This window comes from Ambystoma mexicanum, chromosome 13 (genome assembly GCF_040938575.1).
Source record: "Ambystoma mexicanum isolate Mex_15411 chromosome 13, UKY_AmexF1_1, whole genome shotgun sequence".
Lineage (NCBI taxonomy): Eukaryota > Metazoa > Chordata > Amphibia > Caudata > Ambystomatidae > Ambystoma > Ambystoma mexicanum.
Genome location: NC_090938.1, coordinates 44,163,303 through 44,185,196, shown reverse-complemented (window position 1 = coordinate 44,185,196; position 21,894 = coordinate 44,163,303).

Here is a 21,894-nt window from a genome sequence, read left to right as displayed (position 1 = left end):
TGAAGCAGGGCTCTTTGTATTTTTTAGAAGTCCGAGGACAGTTCGCGAAAATAAAAAAATTGGGTTGCTACTCCATCACAAACATTGTAATTTTCTCTGGAAAGAAGTGGTGGCTCTGAAAAGAGCCTTTGGGTGGTGTTTGTAAGTCAAAATTGTAAATGCTTAACATCTACTTCAAAATCATTGTTGTAATTCCAAAAAAGGTTGCAATGCATTTTGTACATTTCTCAGAAAAATCTGATTGCCAGCATAAGTAAGATGGACTCCATCTCTGCGAAAAATGTATGTACTACAAAACATAATATTTTCATTGTGAAAAGAAGACATGCCAAAATCTCTTAGAAAGCCACAAACAGCCTTATTAACATTGCGCCTTGCTTTTTCCATTTGTGGACCAAATAAAGAAGAACGAAGCCACATTTGTCTCTGCGCAATCCGTGAAAATATCACTTGAGAATTAGGAAACATGTCCATAACCTTCCTAAGTCCTTCTTTCATAGCAAATTGCAAAAAAATTCCAGTCACATGTCCTAAACTGTTCCCTCCACAATGAATTACAATTATGTCTGGATGTTGCTCTGTCTCCAAAGTAGCACAGAGAGGTAGCAAGTCCAACCACTTCATTCCACGTACTCCATGCCAGTGTACTTCCACATGTGGGAATCCAAGATCTACAGCTACTCCACAGCTTTCTGCATGCACCTTCAACCAATGTATCCACGAATCTCCTAAAATCCAAACAATCTGTTTTCTGAAACACACAGCCATAGCTATCTTTTGTTCTCTCAGCAAAAAGAGTATCTGAGAAAATCTCTCCTGGCACAACACACCCACCAAACTTTCCTGACCAATCCCTTTCAGTGCTTATTCTCATTTGCATGACTTCTGAACCCAAAAATCCCCGGATGTAACTCCCGATGTCCGCGAACTACCGCCATGTCCGTGGACAAATCGTAACATGAACAGCCCTTCTACCATTTCCACTACACTCTCTCTGCCATTCCCTCATTGGATGTACCTCAAAAACCACATGACCATGCATCAATCACATTCAAGACCTCTACATCTAACTGCATCATCATAGATCAGCACTGCAAATGTACTCTGAATCTCTCTGAGTACAAGTGTCATATCATTGGCAAGCAGCATCTACCAGAAATACTGAACAAGTCTTCAAGATTTCTACTTGCAGCTCCATGCATATCCATATGCATGAACACAAACTTCAGGTATGCATATTTTCTGTATAGTAGATGAACACATTTTCAAACAGACTTTTACCTTGTAAAATCTGTAAAATGAATTTACTGTACTTTTTTCAATTTCCTAAAATCAACTATCACTTATAAACCTTTATACTTTTTACTTTCTTTATACACACACACTCAAATCATGTTAAACTAACATTTTTTAAATGAAATATATAGACTACATATATTCAAACAAAATTGCATGCAAACACAATCTATGTTTAAACCTTTATAAAAATACTTATACAATTTCATATTTTTTGTTTTTATTTATTTATTTACTTAATTACTTTAAATTAGACATGACATTGAGGCGCTATTACCTAGAACAGTTTACTTACAGAAATAGTGGTATTCACTAATATATTATAAATTTCACAAGACGTAAAGATATTTTATTTTTGCTACAGTTAGTCATTCAATACAATTTGTTCATTAAGAACATATCATATGTACTGAACTAATGCAATGTATCTTATGTAAATAAATTAGTTTAATGGTTTTACAGAAGGCACTGAGGATTTCAATTAAAAAAATCAATATCTAAATTAAAAACAGTGCTATATACAAACAAAGTTACTAATTTGAAGCTTTTACAATTGCAGTGAAGACCAGTTTCCTGAAAAGAAGCAGCCGAATTCGAAGAAGAAAGAAAAACTAAGAAGTTACCTGTTAATTTAAAAAAAAAGTAAGTAAAATATCACCATAATATTTGTATTATTAATCAAATATACTATAACATTAATACGAGCTATTTTGGTTTCTAAAAATAGAGATTTTGTACCATTTTGTCAAAAAATTTCCATGTCTTAAACAGCGATTTACAGCCAGAATGGCCCACAAATTTCTATTTTTGGACACACAAATTACCCAACTGAACCACTACAATTTTCATATTATAGAACAAACAACTGTTTTAATTGTATACATTAGATTTACTATTTGTACTTTTCCACACCACTAGCTTACTTTTTTTTGTCATCTGAACCCCAGTTTAGTAACACATAAATTCAAGAATACCTATCCCTACTAGCTTTAGTTCCCAATGCACAATCACACACCATTACATACATCTTTATCATCTTACTCAAACACTCATGCACACAGCACACATACATTCCAGAACACCCCAACCCATATCTTCTTTATTTTTTTCAACAGACCCTAAAGAATGCCTACCAAAAGTCAAGTCCGTAGAAAGCAACGCAAAAGTAGAGCAAATGAAAATAAAGGTGTCCAACATAAGCATCCATCTCTAGCAGAATTTGTAAAAAAAAGTTTAAACAAAACAGCTAATACAATCATTTAGTGAAACACAAGAAGTTTCAAGTACAACAACTTCGATTCCTCTATCAAAATGTTAAACAAACCAAAAAACAATTAACAGAAAATCAGCTATCAGTACAGATAAAACTACTTCTTCAAATTTTAATATAGTGCAAAGTAAGCATACCAAGAAAAGTGTTTTAGCCAAAATATACTGGCCCTCATTACGACCCTGGCGAAGGTCCATAGTGCAATTTGCACCATGGACCATGGCGCTGAGCTGCCAACTCCGCCATGGGGGTTGGCGGACTTACCGCCCCATTCCGAGGTTGGCGGGGCGGTAAGTCCCCAATCCCCATTTACCCTTCCCCATTCCCATTTTTGCCCCATAGGGCATAATGGGAGTGGGGAAGGCGTTAATTACGCCACCGTACATTACGGTTGGCGTAATTAACAACAAGTCCCGTAGCGCCATGGATTTTTCCGCCTGCAAAAAGCAGGCGTAAAAATCACCATGGCGCTACGGGAACTCGTAATCTGGCAGAAGGGTACGCCATGCATTACGCTGGCGTAAACCCCTTTCCGCCAGGGTCGTAATGAGGGCCACTGTCACAAAGTCCTTCAAAATCTTATAAAAACAGGAGAGAAATCAGGTTCAAAGCTTAAAACCTATCGTAGGAAATTAATCCTAGAAGCATTCATGGACAGTGCAATTCTTCTCAAAAGAAATTTATTTATTTTACTGTTAAACAAAATGAAACCACTAACAAAACTAATAACTAAATTACAAAAAAGACTTCTCAATAAGCGAAATATCAACAGAAAGAACTTCTTAAGTATCAGCGGAGGTGAATGGAATCACACTACAAGCACAGAACCATATTTTAATGAAGAAGCGTACAAACAAAAGCAAACTAATACAATTGCCATACATAGCAGTGGTCGAGGTTATGAAAAAGTGAATAATACCATAATGGAACAAGAAGTACTTCTTACAAAAATATGCCCTGAAAACTTAGAATTACCCCTCCATTCAACTGAATCAGAACGTCTAGTGTACAAATGGCCATGCGCGTCAATGTGTAACATTCCCAAACAATGTTTCAAATCTTTACGCCAATTCCACAATAAATATGTAAAAAGCAAAGACAAAATCAAAATTAAATTACTGCAAAATATAGATACCTGTCCAGTGCGCAAGTACACAGGACTACAAGGACATTCATTGGCCTGCATTACAGGACCTACTTGTAAAACCACTTTCCATGATATCAAAAGGATATCAACACATCATTCAACTATAAGAAATCTAGTCTATAAACTGTACTATGCTAAAAGTCCTGCTTTAACACTAGCAAAGTTAAATAACATCCTTCTACATGGTACAGCAAAACACCTACTTGAAGAAATTCACTATATCCAGAAAAATATTTTGGAAGTGAAAGCCATTTACAGAATGAAATAGCTTTAAACCAATTAATCAACAATTCTACACATGGCAACCTTTTGCTAAACACATACAAAAAAGAAATACTAAAATTTAAAAGTACATCAGCTGAAGTACCAAACCATGTATGTGTATGTTGCCGTAAGATTTTTTATAAAAGTAACACAAAAACTGTGGACCTATCATACAAAATAGAAGACAATGAAGATTCTAAATGGTTTGAATTAGCTCTCTACCTTGTAGCAGAAAACAAATATGAAATAACTGAGCCCTTAATACTTTGCAGTTATTGCACTACAAAACTTGACAACAACCAAACTCCTTCACGTTCTATCACAAATAATTTGGAATTATACCCAGTACCAAAACCTCTACAACAACTTAATTTATATGAGAGCATCATAATTCAAACAGTACACCCATTTCAAGCAATAATACGCCTTCAACCAAAAACAGCAAAATTACCTCCCTCTGAATTGGTAAAAGGCATTCGTGGAAAAGTAGTTTATTTACCATTAAATCTAAAAGAAAATGTGCATACTCTAGGAGTGCAACGACCAATGCAGCAATCTTTAATTATATTAGTAAATGGAGTACCTACAAAAGACAAAAAAATATGGCAACAGCTGGTAGATTTATATAAAGTTAGACAAGCCTTCCAATATCTTAAAGAGAATAATGAATATTACAAAGAAATTAATATTGAAGAAAACTTGAAAGATACAACTGAAATAATTCAAGAAACACAAGAAGCTGGTCAATTTGAGCTACTAGATCCTGCTACAATATCAAATACTTTAGACCATTATACAATTCATCCTTTGCACTGTAATGACACCGTACAAGATGTACTGGACACTTACCAAATGCGTCAAACAAAAGGATCGCCAATCAGTATATGGGAAAAAAGTATAGAAGCACATGCTTTTCCTCTACTCTTTCCTACTGGCAAAGGAGGAAGGTATGATGATAGACCTATTCAAATATCAGCTTCAGAATACCGCTCATTACGGATGTATTCTGAAGATCCCAGATTTAGACAAAATGTGGAATACATATTCCACCTACTCTTTGAAAGTGAACTAGCAACTTTATGTTATGGAGTTGCACACATATTAAAATCAGGATCACACTTTCAAAATATGACAGCTACACAATTATTAGAGAAAGTGCAACAAAATGATGAGGTTTTACAATCAAATATTACAAATCTATTAGCAAATATGCGTGGTACTAAAGAGTACTGGTTTCGACGTCATGGAGATGTACGTTGTATGATCAGAAACCTTGGCCCACCCACTTGGTTTGTTACATTAAGTTGTGCAGAATATGCATGGGAAGATTTACATGATTTCCTACGCATATCAAATAAAAACAAAACAAACATAGATATTCTAACACCTGGAGAACTTTGTTCTTTGGATCCTGTTAATGTTTCAAGATATTTTCACCATCGCTTCATTGCTATGCTACATTATATTTGTAATAAAACTGTTCCTCCCCTTGGAGAAGTCTAACCCTTCTTTTTGAGAAAAGAATACCAAGCCAGAGGAGCACCACATATCCACATGCTTTTATGGATTAAAGATGCTCCTAAATTTGGTCAAGACAGTGATGCCACTGTTTTACAGTTTATTGAAAAATATGTCACTTGTGAAATTCCATCAGAAGCCACAAATAGTGATCTTCGTGCACAAATTTTACAATTTCAAAGACACAAATGTGGAAAATATTGTCGTCGCAAATACAAACACAAAGGCAAATACTACACCAAATGCCGATTTGGTTTCCCTAGACCAGTTACAAATACAGGTCAAGTAAACAAACTCATGTCTTCAGTTAGACATAGTGTTAAAGGTAAGTCACCTAAAAATACATATTACATAAAAAGAAAAGAAGAAGAAAAACATATCAATGATTATAATGCAATCATTGCCCACTTATGGAATGCAAACATAGATGTGCAGTACATTGCAGACAATTCTACTGCAGTTGCACAATATGTCACAGCATACTTAACTAAAGCAGAAAAGACAGAGCTCCAAGACCTCTGGAATGACCTGTCATCAGATAAAACAGTATCTCAGAAATTATACAGCTTGGGCATAAAAATGCTCACCCATAGAGAATGTGGATCTTATGAAGCAGCTGATCATTTAACTGGTACTTCATTGTATGGTAAATCTGAAAATATAGTATGGCTAAGTCTTGGTCCAGCTAAATCTAGAAAAAGAGTTTTAAAATCATATGAAGATATAGAAACAATAGCCAAACATGAACCCAAGAGCCAAGACATTTTAAAAAACAATTTATTGGACACATACTACCCAAACAGAAGTAATACTTTGGAAAACATGCGTCTATACCAAATAGCCCAAAACTACACATACAAAAATAATATGAAACCTGATGAAAAAAAAGGTAAATATAGAGTGACAGACTGTGAAGGCAGCTTAGTTAAACTCACTAAACCAAATTTAATTAATTATATCAAATTGTCATTGAAGACTCCTCAACATAAAGAAGTATATTACATGTCCCTGCTACAACTCTTCAAACCATGGAGAAAAGAAGAACAATTACTAGATAACTATGACTCATATGAGGATGCTTTCAAAGCAAATGAAAGCACTATAACTGATGTAAACTTTACACAGTACAAAACTATGTTGCACAATGAACAGCAACATGAAGAAGAACTCCAAGCCCAACTAGATAAGGATACTCCTGACAGTAGTCAACCTTCTGTAACAGGAAGCCAAGAACCACTGGGAGAACCACTAATAACAAATGAGGCAGAATTAGCTATGATAGAAGTAGAAAACACCATGTGTCAGTATGAAGATAAGGAAGACTTAACTATACTACAATCAAAACTAAACAATGAGCAAAGTAGCATTTTTCAAGAAGTAACAAAACAAATTGCACATGGTGTAAAACATGAAAATAAAGAATGTTCCCTCCATAATTATAAACCTATACTACTGTACGTCAGTGGTGAAGCTGGTTCTGGCAAAACATTCCTAATCAAAATCATTAGTAAGTTCCTTCAACAATTGACAAACAACAAACTGTCAGCTGTTGTCACAGCCCCCACAGGTTTAGCTGCCTACAACATAGGTGGTGTTACATTACACCGATTACTACTATTACCAGTAGAACACCAGAACAAATTAGACTATTACAAACTTTCTGCAGAAGCTGCAATGGAATTACGCAGAGTATTGAAACAAATGAAAATGGTACTAATAGATGAAGTGAGCATGGTCTCCAACCTGATGTTAGCTTTGATTCACTTCAGATTACAAGAAGTACTCAAAACAGACTATGAAGAGCTCTTTGCAGGAAAACACATTATTGTTTTTGGAGATCTGCTTCAATTAACACCAGTAAAAGGTGAACCTATTTTTAAAACATTAGGGCACAAACTCTGCCGTAAAACTGTTGGCAGCATTGGAAATGTCAACCTTTGGCAACATTTCCAATACAGAGAATTAACAGAAAACATGCGCCAATCTGCAGATCTAATTTATGCCAACATTTTAAAAAGTTTGAGAGTTGGTATACTTTCTAAAGAAGCAGAAGCAACATTGAAAACCCGGCTCATTAATGCACTTTATGGCGATAATGCATGTGCTACAGATGTTATGGAACAATTAGCCCACAAAAATGTCAATTGTATGGCCTTAATGCCAACTCTTGCAAGCTGTCTCAAATTCAATGAAATAATGTTAAGTAAAGAAATGCAACCAATAGTGGAAATTAGCGCCACAGACAAACTAGATGTACATGGTACGACACTACCCATGTGTGACCAAGCCACAACAAGACTAAATAATTTAGAAAAATCAATCTCAAACACAGCAGGCTTAGAAAAGATGTTAAAATTATCCTTAAATTGCAGAGTAATGCTTAAACGTAACCTTGACGTGGACCAAGGACTAGTTAATGGAGCACTTGGTACAGTTGTTGGCTTTCAAACATACCCACGTGACAACAAAATTCAGTTTGTCAATATACTCTTTGACAAACTTTCAGAAGTAAAACGGATAGGACGCTCAACAGCTAGATTCCTTCTCTTCAAAGATATGTATGTACGCAGAGAACAATTTTCTCTAACTCTTGCATACGCAGTCACGATTCATAAATCACAAGGTCTTACCCTAGACAAAGCAATGATAGATATTGGTAACACAGTCATTAAAGAAGGCATGAGCTACGTAGCACTATCACGCTTACGTACACTTGACGGTCTATTTCTAATCAACTTTGATGCAAGTAAAGTAAACGCTGATATTCCTTGCATTTTAGAATATAATAGACTTCGCTCACTATACACTCCCCACCTAAACACATATTCTGTTCCACAAAAATTAAAACGTTGTAAAAGAAAACTAAATCAAACAGAAATGCAACAGGACGTCACTGCAAATCCTCCAAAGAGAGTAAAAGAAACTAATACTTCATCAAGTACCACAAACAAAAAAGAATCAATTAGAGAAAGTAAACCAGGTACTTCTTTAAAGAAGGAAGACAAACTTCAAAAAAAGCAGTTAGATACAGAACTACCTGGACCATTTAAATTCTCAAATATAGTTGGTGTAAGTTGCTATGCAAATGTAGCAATGAATATTCTATTTCAATTACCACCAATTGTTGACAACATTTACTTACACAGTACAGACCCATTGTGTTTGCAAATGTTAGTACTTCACAGAAATGCAGCAAACAATCCTGACAACACATAAACAGGCCGATTCATGGAATAATTAGCGCGGCGCAAGTGGGCAAAAACGTGCGAATCGCAGTGGAATAGCGAAAATCGCAGTGCAATTGCGAAAATCGCACGAAAAGCAGTGCACGGCGATTCATGGAAGGCCGTACGCGAGAAAACCAGCGGATGTGCGATAAAAAAGTGCGCCGCGCACGTTGGCGCACAGGCCATCTAACAGCGTGCGCCAGGTCACAGCGAAAATCGCACAGGCCACAGCGAAATTCGCACATAGCGCGGCGCACGCAACAAAAGTAGGCGGGACACGGGCGTAACACTCGGAATGGGGAACAACTTGCAAAAACGTGGGCGTCACGGGGGAAGTACAGGGCACAAGTGCGCGGAACGCCCACACGCTCGCCTACAACACGTATTCATGGAATAGAATAGGGCAAAAAAGCGCACGCTCAAACCAGCGCACAGGCACAAACACGACCGCCACAAGAAAGCAGGCGGTAGCGTCTCTGCGGCTGTAAGAAATGTGCGCCAAAAGGTGCGCCAACAAATAGCACCTATATACTGCCATGATGAATGTCCTATACTGTGGCCCTCCAGGACAAATGATGTGCAAAGGTGTACCCACAAACACGGACACCTGCTGACAAAAAATACGTGTGTGTGTATACCGGGGTGCGCGGGAAGTCTCACACGCGATTTCAGCAGGGTACAACTTCACGCGATCGGGCCTGGGGGAGCGGGCTACGTGTATTTCAGGGGTTCAAGTGAAGTTTTTCACGCGATCGGGCCTGGGGGAGCGGGCTACGTGTATTACAGGGGTTTGCGTGAAGTTTTTCACGCGATCGGGCCTGGGGGAGCGGGCTACGTGTATTACAGGGGTTTGCGTGAAGTTTTACACGCGATCGGGCCTGGGGGAGCGGGCTACGTGTATTACAGGGGTTCGCGTGAAGTTTCTCACGCGATCGGGCCTGGGGGAGCGGGCTACGTATATTACAGGGGTTCGCGTGAAGTTTTTCACGCGATCGGGCCTGGGGGAGCGGGCTACGTGTATTACAGGGGTTCGCGTGAAGTTTTACACGCGATCGGGCCTGGGGGAGCGGGCTACGTGTATTACAGGGGTTCGCGTGAAGTTTCTCACGCGATTGGGCCTGGGGGAGCGGGCTACGTGTATTACAGGGGTTCGCGTGAAGTTTTTCACGCGATCGGGCCTGGGGGAGCGGGCTACGTGTATTACAGGGGTTCGCGTGAAGTTTCTCACGCGATCGGGCCTGGGGGAGCGGGCTACGTGTATTACAGGGGTTCGCGTGAAGTTTCTCACGCGATCGGGCCTGGGGGAGCGGGCTACGTGTATTTTAGGGGTTCGCGTGAAGTTTTTCACGCGATCGGGCCTGGGGGAGCGGGCTACGTGTATTTCAGGGGTTCGCGTGAAGTTTTTAACGCGATTAGCCAAGGTACGTGTATTTCAGGGGTGCGCGGGAAGTTCCACACGCGAATATACTGGGCGCGTGTATTTCAGGGGTGCGCGGGAAGTTCCACACGCGATTCCATCAGGGTAGGTGTATTTCAGGGGTGCGCGGGAAGTTCCACACGCGATTCCATCAGGGTACGTGTATTTCAGGGGTGCGCAGGAAGTCCCACACGCGATTACAGCAGGGTACGTGTATTTCAGGGGTGTGCGGGAAGTTCCACACGCGAATAGCCTGGGCGCGTGTATTTCAGGGGTGCGAGGGAAGTTCCACACGCGAAGAGCCTGGGCGCGTGTATTTCAGGGGTGCGCGGGAAATTCCACACGCGAATAGCCTGGGCGCGTGTATTTCAGGGGTGCGCGGGAAGTTCCACACGCGAATAGCCTGGGCGCGTGTATTTCAGGGGTGCGCGGGAATTTCCACACGCGAATAGCCTGGGCGCGTGTATTTCAGGGGTGCGCGGGAAGTCCCACACGCGATTACAGCAGGGTACGTGTATTTCAGGGGTGCGCGGGAAGTCCCACACGCGATTACAGCAGGGTACGTGTATTTCAGGGGTGTGCGGGAAGTTCCACACGTGAATAGCCTGGGCGCGTGTATTTCAGGGGTGCGCGGGAAGTTCCACACGCGAATAGCCTGGGCGCGTGTATTTCAGGGGTGCGCGGGAAGTTCCACACGCGAATAGCCTGGGCGCGTGTATTTCAGGGGTGCGCGGGAAGTTCCACACGCGAATAGCCTGGGCGCGTGTATTTCAGGGGTGCGCGGGAATTTCCACACGCGAATAGCCTGGGCGCGTGTATTTCAGGGGTGCGCGGGAAGTCCCACACGCGATTACAGCAGGGTACGTGTATTTCAGGGGTGCGCGGGAATTTCCACACGCGAATAGCCTGGGCGCGTGTATTTCAGGGGTGCGCGGGAATTATCACACGCGATTTGGCTTGGTACGTGTATTACAGGGGTGCGTGGGAAGTTACACACGCGATTAGGCTGGGTGGGTCCTCACAGGTGTTCCCTGTACACCCTCCACGGCCCCTGCAGGCAGCCCACAAAACAGGGGACTACCCTGCACACCTGCTCATGTCTCCCACCACCCCCAGCCCCCACCATCCAGGGGCACCCTCCACCAGGCCCCCACTCATGTCTCCCACCACCCCCACCCCCCCAGTCACCAGGGGCAGCCTCCACCAGGCCCCCACTCATGTCTCCCACCACCCCCACCCCCCAGCAGTGCAGGGGCAGCCTCCACCAGGCCCCCACCCATGTCTCCCACCACCCCCACCCCCCAGCAGTGCAGGGGCAGCCTCCACCAGGCACCCACTCATGTCCCCTATCACCCCCACCCCCCCCGCCACCAGGGGCACCCTCCACCAGGCCCCCACTTATGTCTCCCACCACCCCCACCCCCCAGCAGTGCAGGGGCACCCTCCACCAGGCCCCCACTCATGTCCCCTATCACCCCCACCCCCCCCAGTCACCAGGGGCACCCTCCACCAGGCCCCCACTCATGTCTCCCACCCCCCCCCACCCCCCCAGTCACCAGGGGCACCCTCCACCAGGCCCCCACTCATGTCTCCCACCACCCCCACCCCCCAGCAGTGAAGGGGCAGCCTCCACCAGGCCCCCACTCATGTCCCCTATCACCCCCACCCCCCCCCGCCACCAGGGGCACCCTCCACCAGGCCCCCACTCATGTCTCCCACCACCCCCACCCCCCAGCAGTGCAGGGGCACCCTCCACCAGGCCCCCACTCATGTCCCCTATCACCCCCACCCCCCCAGTCACCAGGGGCACCCTCCACCAGGCCCCCACTCATGTCTCCCACCACCACCACCCCCCCAGTCACCAGGGGCACCTTCCACCAGGCCCCCACTCATGTCTCCCACCACCCCCACCCCCCAGCAGTGCAGGGGCACCCTCCACCAGGCCCCCACTCATGTCTCCCACCACCCCCACCCCCCAGTCTCCAGGGGCAGCCTCCACCAGGCACCCACTCATGTCCCCTATCACCCCCACCCCCCCAGTCACCAGGGGCACCCTCCACCAGGCCCCCACTCATGTCTCCCACCACCCCCACCCCCCCAGTCACCAGGGGCACCCTCCACCAGGCCCCCACTCATGTCTCCCTCCACCCCCACCCCCCAGCAGTGCAGGGGCAGCATCCACCAGGCCCCCACCCATGTCCCCCTGCCCCCAGGTCCTGACGATACACAATCATGGCAGTAATGGGCAGCATACCCAGCACAAACACCCAGGCAAGGATTGCATCCACCCACATAGTGAATGCAATTACATGACACAACCCCAATGGCAAGTATGTAAATGAACACATGTCCGTCACACACACATACACAATGGCTGCAAGTGAATGTCAAAACCCATATCATGACATGTATGAAACCAAAGACAAAATAACACAAGTGGAAGTAAAAATAAAAAATGTATTAAAGATTAAAAATAAGTAAACAAATCAAACATACAACTATGTGGATAACAAAATAAATTGTCCATGTTGGAGAACAAAAGTAAAATTAAAAAAACTAAAAAGGAATACAAAAACAAATGTTGACCAAAGCAATATCAAGTAGAAGCAAAAGAATGAAAAACCATTTCCACATGGTGAACACAATAATGAAAAAAAGAAAATGTTCCTTCAAAAAACAAACTAAATACAGGAATGTACCAGGGTCCATGAGCCCAACACCATAAAGGAAACCTACTACTACCTAATGAAAAAAATATATACAAAAAAGTGGCCATTGTCCGAGCGGTCCAAAATAATAAAAACAAATAAAGGAAACCTAACACTAACTAACTATATAACTATATACAAAGGCAGCGGGCAAGTCCTGCGGCTCACTTGTTGATGTTGCTGGCCAGGGCATCATCGAACTCCATGTCGATGTCCTGGAGGCGGGACTCTGTCCTGGCCCCGAGGTCTCGCAGGGATAACCCCATGTTCAGCTCAAACTCCCTGCGAGCTTCCTCGAGGCACTCAGCCCGCCTCAACGCCCGACGCATGGAGAACTCCGCCCTGACCATGGCGAGCCGCTCCTCTTCCGCCCGCTGCCGCTCCGCACCTATCCGCTGGACCAACTGCTCCCACACGGTAGACACCACCAACCAAGGGTTGCCCTGCCCTCCGGCCGATGCCTGCCCCTCTGATCTTGATGGCCCCGAGCCATGATGCCTCCCACGTCGAGCCCGCTGCTGCCTCCGATGCCACTGCCTCTGCCAGCACAACGGCATCCAGGCTGATGGAAACCACCGACGCCGTCGTGCACGTGCCCTGCCTGATGATGCTGTCACATCTTCCCTCTGCTGGGGTCCAGTTGCTGTGTTGTCCACCCCTGCTGGACCTCTGACTCCCAACTCTGGCAGGGATGGGATCCCCACCGAGCTGGCTGCATTGGTCGGGGCAGGTCCACAGGGGGCCCTGGTGGCATCTGGGCTGGAAGACGGCAAGGAGAACGACTGGTGGATAGCCTGCACAGAGGAGGAGAGGGCCGCCACATTGGCCAACACATGCAGGAAACCCCCGAACATGGCCGATCCCAATTGGGCCACGTCGGCACGGTGCACTTCGTGATGACGTGCGTGCTCCTCCCGGGAAGCACGCACGGCATCACGAATCACAGCCGTGCGCATCGCGACCCCAATCAGGACCTTCTCCGCACGGCCAGGGGTTCCCACGTCCGCAGGTGGAGGGGAGTCAGGTGACATGGACATCCCCTCTACCTGCGGACGGGCCTGGGACGGGGCATCCCTGCTGGTGCATGGTGGTGCACTCACAGGGTCAGGGACAGCGACATGCACAGGCCCCTCCACGGTGACCTGTGCTGCCTCCTGCCCCTGGCCCTGGACTGCACCACTTGCACCAGCAGGGATGCCCCCACCAGGCCCCATGTGTGCCCCAGTGGCGGCCTCCTCCTCCTCTGTGCAAACCACCAACCTGGATGGCTCCTCACTGTCTCCCACCGTAGCAGGCCCCTGTGGGGGCTCACCCACCCCTTCCGCTGCAGCCGTGGGGGCATCCCCGCCGCCTTGCTCCACAGCGCCGTCTCCGCCCTCTTCTTCACTAGCCGCTGCGTAGAGGGAGACAAAGAACACAAGCATCAGGGCACTGTACAATGGTCCCCTAGACAGGAAGCAATAGCAGATGAGCACCACTGTCAAAGTACACTTCCATCATGTCCCTCCACAACACATGGGTCAGTCCAGGCAAAACACACACAGTAACAGGCATGGTGCATGCCATGGACATTTCCATGCATGTCCAATGGACTCTTGAAACATTCAATGATATGTAACTCACATGCATCATGGCTCATGCCTATCACATGCACACACTTCACCTCAGTCACATCCATCTGGCCCCAAACACACCAAACACAGCGGATACAAGGGTAATTTGGCTGCTTCACTGAATCTGTGCATTGTCACACTTAATTGTCATGCATCCATGGCATGCACAAGTCACAGACACGCAGGTCAGGCACACAGACATGGCTACCATATATGTACCTGGCATCAGCACCCATCCCTCACCCCCACCCATGTCCAGGTACAGAGACTGGCATGCTCTCATGTTCAAAATCTGCATAGGGCTCCCCATGCGCATTTGAACACATGCAACAACCATGTGGGTCACACATCACTGGTCGCACATGCATTACCATGATGTCCCTGCACACATACATGCATACATGGCCTATGGCACACATACAGGCAAGTATCATAGAACCAGCACACCGCAACATGCCCTGTCTCACACAGTAATGCTTGGACACTTACCGCTCAACTCCAGACGGGCCTCCCTCTCAAGGATCTGGGCGTGGAGCGCTGGGCGTACGCGTTCCAGGACCCTCATCTGGATGGTACTCATGCGGCCCCGGCCCCCCTCCACGAGGCGCCGGGCCTTCACAAGGGTGCTGGACCTCAAGTCCTCCCAGCGCTTCTTGATCTTCAGGACGTCGCGGGTTGCCACCCCCTCCGCGTTGATGGCAACCACACAGTCGGCCCAGATCCTCTGCCGTCCTTCCTTGCTGGCGCGGGACGATCCAAAGAGGGCATCATACTGCCCCAGGACATGCTCCACCAGGACACCAACTTCGGTGGCAGTGAAGCTGGTGCCCCTCTGCCCCTCTGGCCTGGGGTTGCCACTGGTGCCAGATGTGGAAGTGCCCGACATGGCAACCCCAGAGGGAGGTGTGGGTGGGCAACTGGGTCCTGGGGCTGGGCTGTGGAGCGATGTAATCCCAGTCGGGAGTCTTCAGTTCCAGCAGGGGTGGACACAGCAACTGGACCCCTGCAGATGGCTGATGTGCAGGCACCAAATGGCAGGACACGGTGGCAGCAGGCAGGCAGGCAGGCAGGCAGCAGCAGATGGCACGTGGGAGGCTGCTCGGGGCACTGGGGGGCAGAAACTCAGCCTTCTGGGCAGGAGCGTGGTCTTCCGTGTGTTTTCGCGTGGCCAGCTTGATACGGAGTGATTTGGCACGTGAAAATCCTGCACGTCAGCGTGAAATCCGAGGAAAGGCCCTTAGCGCGTAAGCGCGTCAGCACGCATACGCGATTCTATTGGACCAGAGTCCCTCAGCGCGTAAGCGCGTCTGTGACGTGACCCGCACGGGTGTTCCCCACTCAGCACGTGATGACGGGGCACACGTGGAAATACTGCACGTCAGAGTGTCATCGCGTGTAATTGGACAAAAGTGCACGTACACGCGATTGGCCTATGTACGTGTATTTAATGGGTGCGCGGGCACTTACACACGCAAGTACGTCAGCGAACCTGTATCCCGTGGTGCGTGTGAATTTCCACACGCTATTGGACTGGGAACTGGATTCCAGGGGTGCGCGGGTCACATGCTGTATCCCGTGGTGCGTGTGAATTTCCACACGCTATTGGACTGGGAACTGGATTCCAGGGGTGCGCGGGTCACACGCTGTATCCTGTGGTGCGTGTGAATTTCCACACGCTATTGGACTGGGAACTGGATTCCAGGGGTGCGCGGGTCACACGCTCGCCTAGAACACGCGCAAAGCATAAATTTGCGCACTTTAACAATAACAAGCTCAGACGCCAGGATGAACATACCGTTCCTAGCAGCAGTGGCAGTGGGCTACCAAAGGAGGAGGAGGAGGATAGTCAGGGCCAGAATATTCACACCCAGAACCAGCCTTTTCGGGATGCCTGATGACCAGGTGTATGGGAGGTACAGGTTTCCACCACACATTATACTGGACCTGGTGAGTGAGTGGGAGGATGAGCTCACATCACCCACCCTGTGCTCCCAAGCACTCAGCCCCCTGGAGAAGGTCCTCAATGTACTGCACTTCTTAGCCACTGGATCATTTCAGCGGACAAGTGCCATAGTGGGTGGGGTGTCACAGGCCACCCAGTCACGCTGCCTACACCAGGTCTTGAACATCATGACTGCACGCCCATCAGTCCGCAGGCACATATACCTGCCCAGAACACCTGCAGAAAGGCATGCTGCCGCCCTGGATTTTTACGGTGTGGCACGATTCCCCAAAGTGCTAGGTGCCATCGACTGCACCCATGTGGCTCTACGTCCCCCAGGGCATCTGAGCACATCTATAGGAACCGCAAGCACTGGCATTCCATCAACGTGCAGGTAGCATGTAATGCCAAGGGAATCATCACCTCAGTATATGCCAACTATCCCGGCTCCACCCACGACAGCTTCATTTACCGAATGTCCACCCTAAGCCGGGACCTAGAAGCTGGGCGGCATGGCGATACATGGCTGCTTGGTGAGTATGTATGCCACTGCACATGCATGCATGTTGGATACTGAGCAAGGTCACAACCCCACCAATGATACCAATCACCACCTCCACAGGGGACAGTGCCTACCCTCTCAGCCCCCACATGATGACGCCAATTCGGAACCCCACCACGCCACCCGAGGTAAGATATAACACAGCCCACATTACGACCCGGGGCATAGTGGAGCGCACATTCGGAGTGCTAAAGTCACGCTTTCGCTCCCTTGACCGTTCTGGCGGGCAGCTGTTATACGCTCCCCCAGTAGTGTGCAGGATCATAGTGGCAGCATGTGTCCTGCACAACGTTGCAACACGCCGGGGCCTGGCCGTGGACATGGTGGTGGCCCCACATCCCCAACCACATGCACAGCCGCTGCGCATGGGAGGGGAAAGGGCACGGGGGGAGGCAGCCCGTACACAGCTAGTGGCTAATTACTTCACATAGAAATCACACCCCTGTGGAGTGCACACTGCCCTGGCACATTCCATCTGACAATCAATGATGACTCAACCTGACACTGATCCTGAATGTCTGGAGAATGAACCGTGAATACCATATCAGCCTGAGATTGTTCACCTGGAAGTGTCACAATGTGTGCATCCCTACCCACACAGACACCACCAATGCAGTTTTGTGAAGTTACACATTCAAGCAGCTAAAATGATTACCCACTTGCAAAATGCAACAAGAGGACAGTGCCATGTCAGCCAACCCAACCCCAGCACCGCCACACGACACACCGTGCCATGTCATGCTAATTGCAGGTAAACAAAGTAATCCCCACAACATGACACTAGTCTCACTATGTACAGTGTCCCTATTAGAAACCTGCAACACCTGAAATGCTCACAGCAATGCCGGACCAACAACATACTTGAGCACGTAGTACCATTAACATGACATCACAAATGTTACATATTAGTAGTCTCACCACCTGGAAATGCCTGCACTCCCACCACTACCAACTGTGCAATGTTGGCGCCATGTAGAGTTGTAGGTGCACTGCTGCCAACATGGACCCCATCTCCAGACTAGAGGTCCTTGTGTAGACATGAGGAAGGGACCTGCAAATTGGGAGGTAGACACAGAAGAAGAGTTACACATCAATGCAACATGCAGTGTACAACACAACAGCAATATGCACTAGGAATGTATACACAGTATTGACTACAGACTGCCCACACAGCTCATGGGAGTCCAACGTCACTGTGTAATTCACTGTCACTTGGGCACACCCTTTGCAAGCCCATTGAAACGGGAAGCAGGAGGGGTGTGTGTGACTCAAACCCAAGCATCTGAACCAAATACATTAGAAGCCTGCATGTGCCCAGCCACAATGCAGCGTATGCCCACAGTAACCACGGAAGCCAACAAATCGTCCCAAAAAAATTTGGAATAAAAGAAATCAAAATAAAAATAAAAATAAGAAACAATCAAAAATGGCCATTGATGGGCCTGGGGGGGTTGGGGAGGCCACCCAGGAGGTCCGAGGACAGGATGCACACCAGAACCCACCTGCGTGGATCCTGGGAAGATAAAACACCTCCATGGGCTCATGGCCCACACAGCTACCCTGTTGTGGGAGTATCACTGCTGTCGCTATTATCACCCTGTGCAGCTGCATCCGGAGGTGGTTGCACTATGGGAGGCAGCCCACGCAAGGCCCTAGTCTGCTCCTCCATGGCTGCAAGCATGCGGGTGTGGTAGGTCTGGTTCTGGAGGATGAGTGTGCGGAGGTCCCCATGCAACAACTCACGGGATGCCCGGACCTCCGCCCTCGTTGCCTGCATCTCAGCTGAGAGCGTACGGGTGAGACGCTCCAGCTGCTGTTCTGTCCTTTGGTGTGTTGAAGCCTCAAGCTCAACAAGAGTCGTCCTGAGGTGAAGGAGCTCCTGCCTCAGGGCTTCCCTGTGGCCCTGGGACTCAATGGAGATGGCCTCCTGCAGAGTCGCCAGTGCCGCCCGCCTGTCCCTGTTGGACCCCAACATGTCCTCCCTGTGTGACTGGCAGATGGAGTCGGTTGCCTGCTCTAGTCGCTCCATCAGCCTTTCTGGGGGGACAATGGAAGTGGCCACCCTATCCATGGCCTGAGCCATCATCTCGGATGATGCAGCCTGTTGGGTTGCCATACCGTAAATGGATTGCTCCCATGCGGTATTGCCGGGTGGCGTACGGCCACCACGTCGGCAGGCACCACACCTGTCTGGGGCAAGGCGAACTGCGCCTTGCTGTGCCGGCACTGCCTGAGGCTGCAGGACTGCATTCCCCCTCTGATCTGCTGGCCCAGGAACAGGATCAGATGTCGCGGAGTGTGACCCTGCATCCGTAACCACCAAAGGCGTAGCTGCCAACACTGACATCCCCATGGAGGGTTCTGACCCTGGTGCAGGTGGGTGAGACAGAACAGAATCCCTCCCTGGAACACTCACCTGCGACGGCACGTAGGTCTCATCTGAATCAACACCTGAGTACAGCTCGGGGGAGGTGCAGCCAGAGACACCCCTTGAGAGCACGACCTGCAGCACTTGTGGGTTCTCCCCCACCACCACACCACGTCCCTCACTGGTGGTTGGTCGGCCCTCGGACCCCTCCTGGGTCTGCACCATCTCCACAACCCCAGCAGTATCAGGTGCGTCTTCCCCTGCAAAGACATGAAAACAAAGAAATGGAAACAGGCATTAGCACCATGGCACACAATGAGGGCTGAGAAGCAAGAGAACCAGTACTTGATTGACACATGTCCCACATGACTAAAACCCTCCCATGCATGCACCCTCACTGCGTATGAAGTGCAGGCAAATGGCACACACTGATGACACCAAGATGGAAAATGAACACATTTTCTGCATGCTGCCTGGCAGTGGCATCACACATTGGCCTGTGATTGCCAGGTGAAACACACATGCCATCACACAGATGGCATGTACCATTGCTATTGAGTGAAGATGGAGAGGAGGGCAGCACCTATTCATTCAGTCCAGTTCCCGCATGTAATTGCTTTTCTAATTCAGGTCAGATTTTTCACCTGGAGCTGCTAGTCTGAAATGGTCCAATTGCACAGGGACATGTGTGTACAAATGATATCCAGGTAACAAAGTCACTCCACTTCACCATTGCCATGTCAGACATGTGACTAGTGGACAGCGACATGGCTAGTAAAAGTGGGGGAATGCAAACAATCTGACTGAATGAACAGTGAAAAATAAGCAACAATGTTGTGGCAAGGTGACACTTCAAGGGCAACTGGCGTGCAGTTGGGCTAGATGTCTACTGTTGGCAGAAGGGATACTGCTATGGCCAAATGCAGCTGCGCAGGAAGTATTGCATGAAGCACATGGCTGACCCATACGACTCAGGCGCACACACTCTCACCTGGCACACAAACAGAAGCCCTCACACACACACCATGCACATGGATGACACACACATGCATGTGCACTCACCGGACAATGCCTCGTAATCAGCCAGATCTCCCACGCCTTGGATCTGTTCCTCCGTGACGTAGGTCCCAGCGACTGACTCATGTGGAGTGAGTTCCATGTCTACTACTGGAGACCCACCTCCAGTCACTAGAGTTGCGGCATGACTTGAGGCCAGCTTACTCTTTGTCCTGCGCTTTAGGTCATTCCAGCGCTTATAGCAATCATTGGCTGTGCGCCTCACGATTCCAAGGGCACTTACGATGTCCGCAACGGTCTGCCAGTGTGCCTGGCGTTGTGCAGGTGTGGTCTTGGATCCTGCAACAATGACCATCTTGTTGTCATGTCCGGACACATACTCGACAAGTGCATTCAGTTCGTCATCCGTGAAGCTGGGCTTCCTGGACGGGCCGGACTGTGTAGCCGTGTCTGGGGCATCAGCCTGTGCCGGACGAGCACTCTTCCTCTTCCGCTTGGAAAGTGGTGGTGATCCTGAGTGTCCTGCGCCGCTCTGGACACTAGGGGCAGGAGCCCTGGTGGACTCTGTATCAGGAGTGTGGGATTGCACACTCAGCATGGGAGTTGGTGCAGGCATTGGCTCTAGTGTGATGGTGTCAGGGGGAATGTCAGCAGCATGGACTAGGACCGACACTGTCCTGGCTGGGTGTGTGAGGGCTGGGGTGGATGGAGCCGCAGCTGCCCCTGCAGCCTCTCCGCCCTGCCTCCTTGGTGCAGCAGATGACCTTGCTGCCCCAGATCCACGTGGCATGATGGCATCAACGTGCACCAGCGCACGTGTCGTAGCCCTGCTGACCTGGAAGTCAGCCATGGAGTCAGCCAGGTCTGGTGCCACAATGGGCTGGTCCAACAAGGGCTGAGCATGGATGGTGTCAGCCACATCAGCCTCAACGGGAGGCGGGGAGGGGGGGGGATTATGGGTGCCCGTGACTGGTCCTCCACACATGGGGGGACAGGCTCACCCTGCAAGTTACGACCACGTCCCCTACCGGATCCACCACGGCCACCACTTGTGGCTCTTCCACCTTTGCCACCCTTACGGAATCCTCGCCTCCCAGCTATGGCACTGATGTTAATGTGCGTATGGGAGTGGATGTAGACTATTGTCCTGGGCAATTGGGGGTCAAAGGGGTTGGGTACCAGATGGTAATTGTACCCTAGTGCTCTAGCAAAGCTGAATGTAACCCCTGGGGAAAGATGACGGGTCACGCAACGCACAGGAGGCCCAAAAAAGGGAGATGACGTGCAAGCAACCCCTCCTAGACCACGTGTGCAGAAAGAAAAACCTGCACTACGCTGTGGCACCCAGTAACACAAGAATGAACGTATGCGTGTCACACGCAGCCTAGAATGACCTCTGAAGGGGTAGGCTACACACGGGGCAAGCACAGATGTTAGATACGTGCGTGACTCACCGTCTGCCTGGTAAACGAGCGTGTAAAAGGAGCACGTTTGGTTGGCAACACCCCCGCCAAAAGAAGATTTGTACGCTGTCTGAGGAGACAG